We start from the raw sequence: 5,696 nt of genomic DNA, 5'->3' as shown, positions 1-5,696 counted from the left end.
TTCTTCCCAGTACTTCTTCATTTTCTCGCCAACTGCTCGTCTCTGCTCATCTGTCCACACTCTCTTGGGTCGAGGTTTTGGCGCATCTTCTTCATAGTTTGCGTTTTCTATAAGTAGCCTAAAGTTATTCCTGTCACGTATTATTTCTTCTGTAACACCTATTTTGTTGGCGTCTTTCTTTACTGCTTCTATCCATCTTATAGTGTATATACTAATATATGTGTGTGTGTACATATATACTAATATATGTATAGATTATAAATTTTTATAGTAAATATTTTTCTTATGGTCACTGTAATATTTTTGTATCAGATACTTCTATACATACATCTACTATCCTGGACTGTCTGGCAAATATTATAGTCTGTCACAAAATATTATAAACACTCTGTTTCCAAATTTTGTGAGGGGGTCATAATAATGAATCATCCTCTTCTTAATTTTTTTTTTTTTTTTTTTTTTTTTTTCCAGAGATAACTGATACCATGTATACTATCGATTCTTGCATAGGTTAAAATTATCTCAGCTGTTACGCTAAAAGAATTCATATGATGTATTATATTTCAGGTGAAAATGTGTAAAAAAGAAATTAGTGTAACTTCCCGGCAGATTAAAACTGTGTGCCCGACCGAGACTCGAACTCGGGACCTTTGTCTTTCGTGGGCAAGTGCTCTACCAACTGAGCTACCGAAGCATGACTCACGCCTGGTTATCACAGCTTTACTTCTGCCAGTATCTCGTCTCCTACCTTCCGAACTTTACAGAAGCTCTCCTGCAAACCAGGAGAGCTTCTGTAAAGTTTGGAAGGTAGGAGACGAGATACTGGCAGAAGTAAAGCTGTGAGTACCGGGCGTGAGTCGTGCTTCGGTAGCTCAGTTGGTAGAGCACTTGTCCGTGAAAGGCAAAGGTCCCGAGTTCGAGTCTCGGTCGGGCACACAGTTTTAATCTGCCAGGAAGTTACATTAATTTCTTTTTTACACATTTTCACCTGAAATATAATACATCATATACAAAATCATATGAATTCTTTTAGTGTAACAGCTGAGATAATTTTAACCTATGCAAGAATCGATAGTATATATGGTATCAGTTATCTCTGGAAAAAAAAAAAAAAAAAAAAAAAAAAAAAAAAAAAAAAAAAAAAAAAAAAAAAAAAAAAAAAAAAGGTTAGAAGAGGATGATTCATTATAATGACCCCCTCACAAAATTTGGAAACAGAGTGTTTATAATATTTTGTGAGGGACTATAATATTTGCCAGACAGTCCAGGATAGTAGATGTATGTATAGAAGTATCTGATACAAAAATATTACAGTGACCATGAGAAAAATATTTACTATAAAAATTTATAATCTATACATATATTAGTATATGGCATTCACATTTTCAGATCTGTGAAACATACTGTTACAAGACAAATAATTCGAGGTCAAAACTATAACATTACACCACTAAACTACAGAAATAATTACAGAGACAATGTAAGCTACTAAAGTTTATAAACTTTAAGTTAAGATCTATACAATCAAACCTTCAAAATCTTCAAAAGAGAAGAGCTAAAATTTCAGAGCCTAAGTGTATGATGAGTGAGCCTGCAAACCAGGAGAGCTTCTGTAAAGTTTGGAAGGTAGGAGACGAGATACTGGCAGAAGTAAAGCTGTGAGTACCGGGCGTGAGTCGTGCTTCGGTAGCTCAGTTGGTAGAGCACTTGCCCGCGCAAGGCAAAGGTCCCGAGTTCGAGTCTCGATCGGGCACACAGTTTTAATCTGCCAGGAAGTTTCATATGAGCACACACTCCGCTGCAGATTGAAAATCTCATTCAAGAAATTAATGTGTTACAGTCAATATGTACTAACAGTTAAAATTACTCTTCTTTTCAAAATAACTGAAATTACAAAATTTATGGCATACTTAAAATTCGTATTATTAATTGTTCAATCAAACACTAATTATTAAATTTGTTTCTGGATTTATTTATGAAATAATGACATAATCTGGTAAAGATCCTTTTCCTGTTGTGAAAGTTTGTAAATTGTTTTGCTTTGTAAACTCTTTGGAAATTGGGAGTACCGACAAATGAAATGAGTAGTGGGCATGCCTTAGATGGAAGCAGACATTTTTACAAGTTTGTCACCAACAATGTAATTACTGGTTTTTTGAATGTGGAAATTATAAAGTCGGTGTGATTTAGAAGAATGGGATTGTTATAACTTCAAGTTGAATAAATACATTTCAAGGACGACGCAATACATATAAGTCACAGATCAAGTAAACAAAGTAAGACATATGTACACTTTAACAGTCAAATCAGAACTGAGTCCGAGACTAGCGGCTGCTGGCTGGCCGGCCGCTTAGGTGCATGGCTGTCAGACAGCGCCGTATGTAGAGGATGCGTGTAACTGCGCGGCAGCACTTTGAAAGATTGGCGAGTCACAACAGATATAAAATAAAATAAAATCATAGCAAAAGGCATATCTTCATCAGCCATTTCGTGTGCAGGAACCTGTTAAATCAAAATTTTCAGCAGCAAGAATGTACCCCTAGGCTTGGGGCCTACAACAACAATACCAAGGTAATCAAAATAAGTAAAAAGTTCTTCTTTTGTAATCTTACTCCTCCTGATGCTTTCAACATATGTGTAAAGGATGAGAACTTTAATGGTGATGTGTGGGAGGGTAAGATTACAAGGCTGTATGTAATTTTCTGTTAGTAAAGAACTCTTTTAGAAGATATCTGATAGCTACAAATTTCCTTATATAGACTGGTGAACTCACCTTCATACCTCCTTCCATTGATATAAAACACAACCACTTTCTGGAACCTGAAATATTCAGACACATTATGTAAATATACTATAACATTAGTAGTACTTGGAATGCACACAATAATAAATACTAACAAATATTTCTTTTCAGAAAGATCATTTAGGTCAGTCATATAAGTGTCAAATGTCATTAGGTCAACACACCATCATGCAACATTAAGCAAACTAATATGGATAACTGGTGCTAAAAAAATGTCAAGTGCTTGGAAAAGACAGTTACACAATGAACTGAAAAGTATTAGATGTATAGTTTTTATAATATATGCAAAATGACATAACACTGTATTTGGGCAGGTGGTGAATGCTGCAAGGGAAATGGCATACAAAAAAATTAATTCTGAACTGTACAAATAAATCCATAAGCAGTACAGTCAGTGATGAAATAAGAATTTAGTGTCATAGGTGGCACTCAACATATATTTAAAATTAAGTTGGGTGACACATGCAGTGTAAATCCTTTGGAAATATCAGAGTATTTTGAAGAATATGTTTACAAATACAGCACAATCACATGTTAATGTAAGTGCTTACATAATCTATGTCAATCACTTTGGGTTCAGTTGGGATGATATGTGAAATGTAGCAGCTACGACCTTCTCAACTTTTTTAAATTTTACTACCACCAGATTCTCACTCACATTTGATTGAATGAAAAGCTAATAACTTGTCAACAGCAATCATAGGCATAGCCAAGTATGGGTAATATAAGTAATACTACACTTTGGGAACTGTTATGATGAAATAAGCCTGTACAAAGTATTTCTTATGCCTCAAGTAGACACTGTAACTGATAGGAGTGTTTGAAACCATGATAGTTACTGAAAATCACTAAAATAAGGTTACAACCATTGACTGTAAGACATTATTTTCAACTAAAAAAAGAATTAAATTAAATTATGAGTCTTATTATAAAAGTACAAAGCATTTTCCTGCCTATGTGAAATGTAATAACTGTTATTAACAGGAAAGTTAACTGTAGATATGTAAACAAACTACTATGAGGAATGTCCAGACTGCTTTTGCAAGATTTGTATAACTGAAATGAAGTACTTTTTAATTGACGCTAGGAAACTTGCTAAGAGGAAACTGCATTCCATATTTTTCATGCAATCCACTAAAATGCAATATGTGTTGCTATGTTTAAATATCTCACTATTTTAATTGAGAATGAGACTGTTCAGAAATGGGAAACATTTACTGCCTAAATAGATTTTATTTTATGGTTCATTCCACGTAATTTTCTGTTTGTATATATGTCAAATTTCATTACATTTCATAAATTTTCTGGTTTTAAAAATCGTTGACATAGTAGCTAAATGTCTATAAGGCCCATGCCAGGACCACTGTTATAGGTCAGTTTTGCGCAAACTATAATGGTGACCACTGTGCCAGTCTGATTTGTAAATATACAATAATTCTTCAAGGCACACACTATGCCAGTTTAGCTTAGTTGCACTACTGCCTGCTCATTATATGGATAACTTCAAGATACAATTAAATTACTTCAAAATTCAAAACTGTGTGGCACAAATTAATGCCAGCAATTTTCTCACTGTGGTCAGCTGTTCTTTTACCCAGATTTGAACCTTCTTTTCTACAGCAACAGCAGCAGATCCTCTTTTCAACACAGATTCACAGAGTCAAGTATAAGTTCATTGAATTCACTCACTACTTCACTTTCTGCAGACACTGATATTTAACTGGATAACGTTAAGAGTTTTCATTGCCACATTATATGAATTAATTTAGTAATACTATTAAGCTCAGTGCAGTATTATAAAATTCAGTGCAAATATTTGATCCCAGTTAGTTTCAATTACTTTAAAGGCAGCAGGAATGTTATTGTTTTGTTTTTTGTTATGGGAACTTTTCAGAGGGAAGATCTAATAAATTTGAAAGAATTACAGCCAAAGATGAAGAAAAAATAGTATTTGTCTTAAAAAGTAAAACTTGTACTAGGAGGGATGAAATACCCCAACAGTAATTAAAACAGTTTCTCATATAATATCAGGACATCTGTACTAATTAATCAGTCATTTGAAGTTCCTAGCTGCTCAAAAGTATGCTAGAGTAAAGCCATTATTCAAGGAAAGCTTAAAGGGAGATGCAGGAAACTGACAACTTGTAAGTGTTCTCCTGCCTTCTCAAAAGTATTTGAAAACATAATTTCAACTCAGACCAAACATTTCATAGCAAAAACCAGTTATCACCACATTAAACCATTTTTGCTCCCAGAGAGGCAAGAGTACAACAACTTCCATCAATGAATTTGCTGAGAAAATCAGCTTATTTTTCACTGTGGCTTTATGAAGGTTTAAACTCCCCTTACTGCTCCATAAATTAGAAAGATATGGAATTAATGGTAGTATTTCAAATCAAATTTGACAGAGAGAAAGCAAAGAATTTTTGTAATTTCAAGGACAGGACAGTGTTCCCCACACTGGAAAATTATTTCTCATGGAGTCCCGCAAACATTTTTATATTATATTAATGATGTACCTTTAAATACACTACTGGCGATTAAAATTGCTGCACCATGAAGATGACGTGCTACAGACGCGAAATTTAACCAACAGGAAGAAGATGCTGTGATATGCAAATGATTAGCTTCTCAGAGCATTCACACAAGGTTGGTGCCGGTGGCAACACCTACAACGTGCTGACGTGAGGAAAGTTTCCAACCGATTTCTCATACACAAACAGCAGTTGACTGGCATTGGCTGGTGAAACGTTGTTGTGATGCCTCATGTAAGGAGGAGAAATGGCTACCATCACGTTTCTGACTTTGATAAAGGTCGGATTGTAGCCTATCGCAATTGAGGTTTATCGTATTGCAACATTCCTGCTCGCGTTGGTCGAGATCCAATAACTGT

The 5,696-nt window shown here is 34.6% G+C and overlaps 1 non-coding gene across 1 annotated transcript; it reads left to right on the top strand.

The window, feature by feature from the left end:
- Positions 1-860: 860 nt before the first annotated feature.
- Trnas-uga lies at positions 861-935 on the top strand. Its single transcript has one exon. It is a non-coding gene; the product is annotated as a tRNA-Ser (tRNA).
- Positions 936-5,696: the final 4,761 nt, after the last annotated feature.

The sequence above is a fragment of the Schistocerca americana genome, chromosome 8 (assembly GCF_021461395.2).
Source record: "Schistocerca americana isolate TAMUIC-IGC-003095 chromosome 8, iqSchAmer2.1, whole genome shotgun sequence".
NCBI lineage: Eukaryota > Metazoa > Arthropoda > Insecta > Orthoptera > Acrididae > Schistocerca > Schistocerca americana.
The sequence above is the reverse complement of the archived record's forward strand: the minus strand, read 5'-3'. Positions and strand labels throughout refer to the sequence as shown.